The sequence below is a fragment of the Arachis ipaensis genome, chromosome B02 (assembly GCF_000816755.2).
Source record: "Arachis ipaensis cultivar K30076 chromosome B02, Araip1.1, whole genome shotgun sequence".
In the NCBI taxonomy this organism is placed as follows: Eukaryota; Viridiplantae; Streptophyta; class Magnoliopsida; order Fabales; family Fabaceae; genus Arachis; species Arachis ipaensis.
In genome coordinates this window covers 65,115,767-65,126,880 of record NC_029786.2, presented here as the reverse complement: position 1 = coordinate 65,126,880, position 11,114 = coordinate 65,115,767, and the positions used below count along the sequence as shown (strand labels likewise).

Sequence of the window (11,114 nt, the reverse complement as noted above, 5' to 3'; positions counted from 1 at the left end):
TAATAATAATATTCAATCAAACCATTTGATATTTTTGTATTGAATATAATCCAAAAATATCCCATTTTAAAAAATAAGTTTGTATTAAAAGAAAATATTTTAATTTAGATTTTAAAGTATTATTATTCATTTTACTTGTTTTTAACGAAAGGACCAGAGTATATTAATATATTAGTATCATCATTTACATGTACAAAGCTAAATTAATAATAATAAAGATCGACTTATAGTAAAAATAAAATAGATAGGAGACTGTTATATGTGATAAAGAAAAATATTGAGGATTGATTTGTATATTTTTTTTTTGTGATGAAAATGTCCGCTTTTAAAATCTTTAGAAATTGATTTGGGTAATTATTCTGTCAGAAAATAAACTGAAAACTAATTTATCTATCAAAATAAAATATTGAGAATTAATCTGTGTATTAATTTTTTTTAAATTAAAATATCTATTTTTTAAAATTTTTGAGCACTAATTTAAATAATTACTTATAATATAATATGGAGTAATTATTTTTTTCAGTTTCCTCTGAGTGACATCAAAATTAAATAATTGTCTTTGTCCAATTGCTGCCACCCTGAGACATATTATAAAGCTTTGTTGGAAGAGTGAAGTTCTAAATATTTTATCCGCTTAGATGGTATAGTTTAAAAAGGGTAAAAAATCTTAATAAGCCAAGTCAAGAATCATGTAACGTAAATACGCCAAATCATATTTTTATATAATTCGAACCATGCTGGTTCGAATTCCATTTCTACATAATTCGAACCAGCTTGGTTCGAATTATACACAAACACATGCATACACGTAATTCGAACCAGCTTGGTTCGAATTACACAAAATTCGAACCAGCATGGTTCGAATTATATAAAAATATAATTTGGCTTATTGCTGAAACGATTTTCGCTTTGGCGTATTTACGTTACATGATTCTTGACTTGGCTTATTAAAGTTTTTTACCCGTTTAAAAAATTAGGCAAATAAAAGAATTGCGTGGTCTAGCAAAGCTACATGAAAAGAAACGATTACCGAAAAAAATAATTTGATATTACAAAAAAGTGTTCGTGTGAAAGAATCGGCTGGAACTGAAGCCGACTATTATAATGAGGTATACTAATAAATGGGTTAGAGACAGAATTTTTCGACACAATATTTGATGGACTTATTTTTGTTTGTTTAGTTCTATAGTATAGCTGTATAGATCATTAAAAGGTGAATATTTGTGTGGACTGATCCACAAAATATAATGGTCTAGTCAAATTAAAATTATATTACAATTTTTTACTAAAATAATATAAAAGAAAGAAAAATTATATTGTGTTTTAAATGGAAAAAAAAAACAAATTAAAAACGACATAAATGTTTTACGTGAGGTAATGATAAATTTTTTAAAAAAAGAAAAAGATATTTAATTGAATTTGATTATATCCTTAAAAAAATACAAATAATTATAAAAAAAAGTTCAATTTTGTGAAATTAAATTAAGTAGTTATAAAGTAGTGAAACGTTAGACTGTATATGAGTTCTGATATGACCGTTATACATCGGTTACGAGTTATAATTCGGCTGACCTCCTTGTAACCGACGCATCAGTTCTACCGAGTTTATGGCAATAAATGGTTTTTGATCGGTTACATCAGAGACAATAAATTAAGGAATATTGCCGTTATCATCTCTCGGTTATAAAAAGAAACAATTGAAATCAGGAAAGGGAGATCATTCTAAGCTAAAAAGAAACCTCTTCAAATAATTCTCTTAAACTGACTTGAGCGTCAGTGTACTTTTTGCAGATACTTCCCTCCTTTTTGTTTTGCTTGCTGGTGGAGGAGCATTGGGACTCGGTGATAAGGTCGGCCTCCTACTTCTCGGAGACAAATTATAGTTCGGCTACAACAAGGCAAGAACATTTGGCGCCCACCGTGGGGCCGAGGTTTGAAATTTTTTCTCTCTTGGGTCCCAAACACCCTGGCGACTACTAATGGCTGACGCACCTCCCCCCACACCATCCGAGCTCCTTCATATGGTAACCGAGCTTCAGCAGGCAAACCAGCAAATGGCCGAGGCAAACGAGCATATGAGGAACGAAAATCAAAGAATGCAACAACAAATTGAGCAATTAATCAACGCTCGCCTCGAGCATGGTAACGATCACAATGAGCGAAACAACGATGATGAACGCCGCACACATGTCTCGGAGACGCCCCAAGACGACGAAGGTGGGGGTCCTCGGGATAACGAAAAAAGAGCCGAGGCTGAGGGAGACGAGCTTGACAATTCTACAGGACCGTTTACAGCAGACATCATGAATTTCCAACTGCCTAGACAATTTACTTTACCAATGACGTTAACTCCTTATGATGGATTAGGAGATCCAAAGCAACACATCAAGAAATTCCGATCGATTATGATCGTTAACGGTGCATCTGACCCTATTTTATGTCGCTGTTTTCCGTCCTTTTTAGATGGTCCTGCACTTGACTGGTTTTGCTCTTTGCCTGCAGATTCTATTTCCCGATTTCAGGAGCTGGCAAAACAATTTGAAGATCACTTTGCGGCGTCTGCTATATACTTGCACGATTCCGACTACTTGACGACCGTTAAACAAGGTCCTCAGGAAAGTCTGAAGGACTACATCACCCGTTTTACGAAGATAGCCATGAGGATCCCTGATCTCCACCCTGAAGTCCATTTACACGCCATCAAGAGCGGCCTCCGCCTTGGAAAATTTCAGGAGACTATCGCGGTAGCTAAGCCAAAGACTCTAGCCGAGTTTCGTGAGAAGGCCAAAGGACAGATAGACATTGAGGAGCTTCGTCAAGCTCGGAAGTCTGAAAAGTCGGCAACCACCAAAGACGACGAGAAACCTCGAGAAAGTAGAAAGAACTTCAAGCCCACGCCTCGTTACGAGACATACACACAGTTTAATGCAAAAAGGGATGATATTATCAAGGAAATACTAAATTCCAAGTTGATCAAACCCCCTCGGAAGGCCGGAAGTTATCCAGAACCAAAGAATGTTGACAAATCCAAGTATTGCACGTTCCATCAGAAGTATGGTCATACAACCGATGAGTGTGTGATCGCAAAAGATCTTCTTGAACGCTTGGCGAGACAAGGGCATCTTGATAAATTCATTGCAGGTCATATGCAGAAGAGATCCACTTCTACCGCAGACCCATCCCCTGTAGGAACCTCATCAAAAGACAAGGAGAAGATCCCTACTCAACCCAAAGGCATAATTAACTGCATTTCAGGGGGCTATGCTGGAGGAGGGCATACAAGCTCGGCTAGGAAGCGCACGTACAGAGCAATGCTCGCCCTTGGGGATACAACCAAAAATTCTCAGCCAACACAAAAAATTCCTGAGATGACGTTTTGCCCGACTGATTTTCGTTGTAATGATGCAAATTTGGATGACCCTGTTGTCATCTCCATCGAGCTGGGCGACTTAATAGTTCGGAAAGTGCTGCTGGATCCAGGCAGCAACGCCGACGTTTTGTTCTTTACTACATTTGAAAAAATGAAATTAAGTACTAACATTTTGCAACCATCTGTAGGAAACTTGATCGGCTTTTCAGGGGAACGGGTCCTAGTCATGGGTTCAGTGTGGTTACAAACCACACTAGGTGAACAACCATTATCCAGAACGCAGGATATCCAATACCTTGTGGTTGACTGTTTTAGCCCCTACAATCTTATTTTAGGACGACCTTTCTTAAATAGATTTGCTGCAATCATATCTACTGTTCATCTATGTGTCAAGTTTCCTGTGTAGGATGATATGGTGGCCACAGTTCATGGCCACAGCTCGGCACTGTTATAACACAAGCCTGAAGCCCATCAAGAGAAACAACGAGCGACGTGTAAATTCCATAGGAACTGAGCAACCAATGCTAATCGAGTTGGATCTCAGAGCCGACCTTCAAGATCACCCTTTACCCAATGAAGAACTAACAAAGCTTACTTTAACGGATGATCCCACCAAATTTACTTTTGTTGGAACATCCATGAAAGACGAAGAAAAAAACAAGCTTATCAGTTTTTTGCGACAGAATGCCGACCTATTTGCCTGGACATCAGGAGACATGCCAGGCATAGACCCATCTATCATTACACATAAGCTTGCCATTAATCCGGCAGCCCGACCAATAGCTCAGAAGAAAAGAAATCTTGGAACAGAAAAAAGACTTGCATCTATGGCCGAGGCTAAAAAGCTAATTGACGTGAACTTCATATGGGAAATCAGGTTCACCACTTGGCTAGCCAACATTGTAATGGTAAAGAAAAAAAAACGGTAAATGGCACATGTGCGTCGATTTCACTGATTTAAACAAAGCATGCCCCAAGGATGCCTATCCTTTGCCTTCAATTGATACTTTAGTAGATAATTCTTGTGGTTATGGTACATTAAGTTTCATGGATGCATATTCTGGTTACAACCAGATCTTTATGCATCCATCAGATCAAGAAAAAACAGCTTTTATTACTGAATATGGTAACTGTTGCTATAACGTTATGCCTTTTGGCTTAAAGAATGCAGGAGCAACATACCAACGGCTGATGAACAAGGTCTTTGACCAACAGATAGGGAGGAACGTCGAAGTGTATGTTGATGACATGGTCGCCAAAACAAAGATCGGCGAGTCCCATGTCAATGATCTTGCTGAGATATTTGGTCAGATCCGAGCTTATAACATGAGACTTAATCCAGAAAAGTGTGCCTTTGGTGTCCAAGGTGGAAAATTTCTTGGCTTCATCCTTACTAGCCAAGGAATTGAGGCAAATCCGGAAAAATGTCAGGCAGTCCTCGACATGAACAGTCCCACAACCATCAAAGAAGTGCAACGACTGACAGGACGACTAGCAGCACTGTCCAGGTTCCTGCCATGTTTGGCGTCTAAATCGGCGAATTTTTTCCAATGTTTACGGAAAAACACAGCTTTCCATTCGGACGAAAGCTGTGAATCCGCATTTCAAGGCTTAAAGCAATTCCTTTCTAAATCACCTGTTTTACAAAAACCTAAGGTCGGCGAGCCATTATATTTATATTTGTCTATCACTGATGTGGCCGATACCTGAGGTTAGAAAAGTTGGCGTATGCTCTCGTTTTTTCAGCAAGGAGGCTTCGTCCCTACTTTCAGAGTCATACGATCAATGTTAGAACTTCTCAGCCACTGCGTCAGATACTCGCCAGATCCGAGCTAGCAGGGAGACTGATCAAGTGGTCCATTGAACTCTCAGAGTTCGATATTCACTATCAACATAGATCATCTGTCAAGTCACAATATTTAGCCGATTTTGTTGCTGAATTTACGGGATCAAGCTCAGGCGAAGAAAGCCCAAACTGGGTGTTATTCGTCGATGGAGCATCAAACCCCCAAGGATCTGGCGCAGGAATACTTTTGGAAAATCCTGAGAGAGTTGTTATTGAACATTCTCTTCGGTTTTCCTTCAGAGCCAGTAACAATCAAGCCGAATATGAAGCCCTCATTGCCGGGCTCAGGTTAGCAATTGAATTGCAAGTCATTAATTTGCAGGTTTATTGTGATTCCTTGTTAGTTGTTCAACAAGTAAATCAATGTTTTCAGACAAAAGATCCTATTCTATTAAAGTATCTTGAAATTGTCAAAAAACTTATAACTCGTTTTTCAAAATTTGAGATTACCCATATAAAAAGAGATCAGAATCACAGGGCAGATATATTATCTAAGTTAGCTACCAGTCAGTCACATACTGCTTTGCTTTTACAGTCAACTCTGCAGGAGCCGAGCATAAATATGATCGGCAACTTTCATATAGAAACCGAGGATACTTGGCAAAAGCCATATATCCAATACCTCAAGAATGGGGAACTTCCATCAGAAATACAAGACATTAAAATGTTTAAACGGCAAGCGTCTTTCTTTACATTGTTGAATGACAAATTGTATCGGCGAGGTTATTCTCGACCATTGTTGAAATGCTTAAACAGGTCAGAGGCTAATATAGCCTTAGCTGAGGTTTGCGAGGGCATCTGTGGGATGCACTCAGGGGCAAGAAGCCTAGCACGCAAGATTCTCTGCGCCGGTTTTTACTGGCCGACCATATGGGAGGACAGTCAGAAAAAAGTCCGAACTTGTGATCACTGCCAAAAGCACGCCCCTATAATAAATATCCCAGCCGAAGAATTGCACCACTCAACTGTAAGCTGACCATTTAATAAATGGGGAATTGACATCCTCGGACCTTTCCTGACCGCACCAAGACAGGTAAAATATTTAGTTGTGGCAATTGACTATTTTTCCAAATGGATTGAAGCTCAACCCCTGACTAGAATTACATCGGCACAAATGATATCATTTGTTTGGCAGCAAATAATCTGTAGATTTGGTATACCTCAACATATCATAACTGACAATGGTCGCCAGTTTACAGACCATAATTTTCAGAATTTTTTGCAGAATTTAAAAATAAAACAGCATTTCTCTTCAATTGAACATCCTCAATCCAATGGTTTAGCAGAAGCTGCAAACAAGGTCCTCCTCCAAGCTCTGCGAAAGAAACTTGACGACGCTAAAGGCTTATGGGCCGAGCTTGTTCCGGAAATTTTATGGGGATATAACACCTCGGGGTACACTCAACAACAAAAGAAACACCATTTCGTTTGGTGTATGGTTCGGATGCAATGATTCCAATCAAAATCTCACAGAGCTCCTTAAGAACGCAACACGAAGGCCATGATGATGCTCGCCGAACTGAGCTTGATTTGGTTAAGTTCGAGCCATAGCAACAGTTCGCCACAGAGCATTGCAGCAACGAATAGCTCAGCGTCACAATAGAACCGTCAGACCGAGATCCTTTCATGAGGGTGATTTGGTATTAAGGAAAACTGAAACAGCGCGAAGACCACCTTCACATGGAAAACTCGTCGCAACATGGGACGGACCTTACAGAATACGTAATGTGATCGGCAAAGGTGCATCTCGTCTAGAAGAGTTAGATGGAACAATACTACCTAACACTTGGAATGTTAGTTCATTGAAGCAATACTTCAGCTACCAAAATGCAGCACGCTGGTACTCTTTTTCCTAGCTTGGGATTTTTCCCAAATATGGGTTTTGCTCAAGGAGGTTTTAACGAGGCTAGCTTACCTATTTCAATTGTAAAGGTACTGCATTAAATAAAATTTGTTTTTCAGGTTATTTCTATTCACGCATAGTTTTACTGCACATACTTTGTATCAATCATTTCCTATTACAGTCCTAAAAGGTCGCCAACCAAACTTAAAGTCGCATTGATATCTCATGCGCAAAACGGAAGTTGACAAAATCTTAATCAGCACACTGAACTAATCAGACCCTAACATTGGGATGCATAAAAATTGGGACTAACCATATCCTAATTTAACAGATATACCAATTGCAAAACAAACAGTATAAATACCATAGTCCTCAGTAGGACCCAACATAAACCATTCAAAACAAACAGTTTTCATAGGATACTGATCATTCCATTTCAAAAAAAAAAAAAAAACAGTTCAAAATACTCTAGTCGGCCAAATTATCATCGCCTTCTTCTGCCACATCCTCATCATCAACTAGTTAACCATTCTGAACTACTTTGCTCGGATCCATAGCAGTAAAATCAACTCCAGGACACAGAAACTTTGCTTGGATGACAGCGCGTTCGAAACCTTCTGCGAAGGCATCAAGGATATCAGCTTCTCGGCTCGATTCGATCTGTTTCAATTTCAGTGTTACCTCCACAATTTGTTCACTCATGGTACTCAATTCACTTTCCTTCTTCCCTAATGATTCAATTGCCCTCTCGTGCTCTTCTTTTTCGAGCTTCAATTTCTCCTTCATAACAGAAAGCTCTTTCTTCAGCTCGGCTAGCATAGTTTCTTTGTTTCCAGCTGCCCCTTTAGGTCGGTGCTCTCAGAAACACTCTGTAACATCTTTCTATGCCTTTTTTCCTGACTTCGACCAATGCTAGCCAAGCGAAAACCTAACACCTACAAAANTGACAAAAGCACGAATATTAAAATATATAGCTGACCTGCATAAACTGATCTATACCAAGGTCTCCGACTTCATCAATACGACTCACGTCAGAAGCAGATTGCACAACTTCGTCTGCTAAGACATTAAAAGGAAAATTCTTGTCTCATAATGACGACCCATCACCCTCTTGCTCAAAGGAGTGGAGCTTTTCTTGTTTAACAGTAAAACTCGCCAACTCACTAAGCTCGATCGTTTTCTCTCCTTCATCCAGATTTATTACCTCGGACTTTCTTTTCTTAAAAATAATTCCCTTTTTCTTAGGTGCTGGTTGATTCACTTCAGCCTCACCTTCCACTTTCTCCGGGTTAGAGGAAGACCCTTCAAAATTTTTCATCTTAAAACGAGCTCTCATGCTCGATGCTGAGACCCCAGGATATTTCCCACCTAAAAATAGAGAAGAAAAAGAAAATGTTTAGCAAACAAATGTTCAGTTCAACACAGATCAAATACTCAATAGTACCTCACCTAAATATTCCACTACAGATGCCCTATTTTCCTCCCAGGGCAGCAAGTTTGAAACAGATATCAACCCACCCCGATCAACCATTTCCATCAAAAAGCCTATTATACATTCGTTCCGAGGCATTATCAGTTCGGGATCCAATATATGATTAGGGTGACAACACCAATAAAGGGAAAACTTTTTCCCGAGATTTTCGTCCAAGTAAAACGGAAATTCCTCTTCTACCGATCTCACTTTGAAAAACATTTCCTTGAAATCTTTGAAAGAGGATTTGTACAATTTAAAGACAGAAAATCCAGGGGTACTGTTCAGGTTTACCCAAAGGCCCTTCCAAACACCTTTTGCTTGAAAGAGGGAGAAAAATAGCTCTACATCAGGTTCAATCCCTAAGAATTCCATTAAAACTGCAAAACATTTTATGAAAGCCCATCCGTTAGGATGAACCTGAAAGGGCGCACAGTTCATTTGCTTCAATATATCGCATTCGAACTTCGTAAAAGGTAACTTTACAAACAACTCCTCAAGGACGCAGCTATACATGTAAAAATTTTCAAAATCTTTCTTTCGGTGATAAACCCGATCCATACGATTGCATGGAATCAACTCGATGTGAAAACCAGGCCTCACTACCCTTCCTAAACTTATTCCTTTAACACTTTTTTTGTCAAAAAACAGAGAGGCTCTTATCTTCACATCTTCATTGACCCACTCATATGATCCATCATCTTCTACCTTAGGCAACGCCTTTCCTTTCTTATCACTCATTTCTTCTCTCTCAGACAGTAGAAAATCAAACGAAGTAAAAGAGTAGGGAAGTGATGTTACTAACCTCTTCTACTCATTCTTTAAACCCTCTTGAGAAGACACAGAGGTTAGCGCAGCAGTTGAATCCTCACACAAACGTAACTCAAAGTCAATTTTTAACCACTCATTTAAGAAAAGCTTTTCAGTTCCAAGTTAAAATCATGGCCCTTCATTAAAGCCCACTTTCAACGGTTTCAAGACCACCTTGGAACTTGCACCTTGCATTGAAAAAACAAACACCATCATTAATTTTTCACATAACTTTTACTATTCTAAAATAAATACACTTCATTCGATGCGTCAAGTTGACCTGGGGGCTCCTTACGCCGAGCTATAACTCGGTCAGTTCAAATTTTAAAGCTCAACCTGCCTTATCTAAACCCAGGCTAAACTTGGAGGCTGTGATATGACCGTTATACATCGGTTACGAGTTATAACTCGGCTGACCTCCTTGTAACCGACGCATCAGTTCTACCGAGTTTATGGCAATAAATGATTTTTGATCGGTTACATCAGAGACAATAAATTAAGGAATATTGCCGTTATCATCTCTCGGTTATAAAAAGAAACAATTGAAATCGGTAAAGGGAGATCATTCTAAGCTAAAAAGAAACCCCTTCAAATAATTCTCTAAACTGACTTGAGCGTCGGAGTACTTTTTGCAGGTACTTCCCTCCTTTTTGTTTTGCTTGTTGGTGGAGGAGCATTGGAACTCGGTGATAAGGTCGGCCTCCCACTTCTCAGAGACGAATTATAGTTCGGCTACAACAAGACAAGAACAAGTTCCAATTAAAAAAAAAAGAGTAGAGTAGATAGAATTTTGAATAAATTTTAAGTTACATTGTGACATTAAATTAGATTACAGTTGCGCGGTGGCGCGGTGCAGCATAAAGCTGAAAAATGTTGCAATACATGAGGTGATTTGTCGAGAGTTCCACACAATTTTGATGCAATATAGTTTGACAATGAAAACGAGGAAAAGTGTTATTAGGTGACAAAATAGTAGGACTGTCAAACGGGTTAGCCCGGCCCATTTAGGCCCAGCCCGTTTAAGCCCGCTTTATCCGCGGGCCAAAATTTTCTAATCCGAACCGTTTATGGTCAGCCCGATGGGTTAAACGGGCCAGTCCGTTTATCATTTTATTTTATTTTTTGAAAAATATTTTGACAAAAAATACCACTTTTAGGTAAAAAACCATTTAAAAAATAAAATTTTTTTTAGTTGATGGGTCGTATTTCGGGTCGGATTGGGAGAAATATTAACTAAAAGTACTACTTTTTAAAAAAAATAAAAAAAAATTAAACGGGCCACCCGCGGACTAGCCTGTTTAACCCGTCATTTTTTTCGGATTAATCGGGTTCATCCCGTTTAACCCAAAATTTAAACGGACTTAATTTTAGAGACAAAGTCCGCCCATTTAAACAGGTAAATGGACTGGTCCGATGGATTTAACCCATTTTGACGGCGCTACAAAATAGTTAAAAAGTTAGTTCATAATTAACAAGTTTACAAAATATTAAACCTAGAAAAAAGATACGATAGTGACATACTGACATCTAGTAAGAGTCGTGATAGCTTATAAAACACATCATGCTGAAATAAATACAAATTAAAACCAAACAAAGACATTGTTTATGCAAATAGCACCATGTCTAGTGACCATTTACAAAACTAGAACACCATTAATGTTTCTCTTAAGCAGATACACCTCTCCCATCATACTCACAATTTTTCTCTTAGACAAATAGCACCACAAAAAAATTTCAACTGAATTTTCACGTTATCACCTCCGATATCGAAAGA

The 11,114-nt window shown here is 38.6% G+C and overlaps 1 protein-coding gene across 1 annotated transcript in view; it reads left to right on the top strand.

Annotated features, from left to right (window-relative positions):
* Positions 1-11,114, top strand: part of LOC107625394 (3-oxoacyl-[acyl-carrier-protein] reductase FabG-like) — an 18,921-nt gene that overhangs the window by 4,756 nt on the left and 3,051 nt on the right. The window lies entirely within an intron of this gene.